Here is a 272-nt window from a genome sequence, read left to right as displayed (position 1 = left end):
GTGTATTCTATTACCATCCTCATGAGCTGTTGAAACCATGTGGGGCAGTGTTTCCTTGCCTCCTCCCCCCGGACTATCTTTCTATTAATGGCCTATCAACACCTGGCCTCCTGACTCATATCATCCCATTGTGAGATGCTCCACCCAGAGGGAGGAACCAAGTGTTCCATCCTAGATATAATCTGAGATTCTGAATAGCAGAGATAATCTTTCCACTGGATTTCCAGAGGACAGGAGCTACATAGCCACCACTGGACCTTCTGAGGAAGCGC

At 48.2% G+C, this 272-nt stretch overlaps 1 long non-coding RNA gene across 1 annotated transcript in view; it reads left to right on the top strand.

The window, feature by feature from the left end:
- The window catches only part of LOC108447155, a 4,755-nt gene that overhangs the window by 3,462 nt on the left and 1,021 nt on the right, over positions 1-272 (top strand). The gene's annotated exons all lie outside the window — the stretch shown is intronic.

This window comes from Corvus brachyrhynchos, unplaced genomic scaffold (genome assembly GCF_000691975.1).
Source record: "Corvus brachyrhynchos isolate BGI_N302 unplaced genomic scaffold, ASM69197v1 scaffold96, whole genome shotgun sequence".
NCBI classification, from domain to species: domain Eukaryota; kingdom Metazoa; phylum Chordata; class Aves; order Passeriformes; family Corvidae; genus Corvus; species Corvus brachyrhynchos.
The sequence above is the reverse complement of the archived record's forward strand: the minus strand, read 5'-3'. Positions and strand labels throughout refer to the sequence as shown.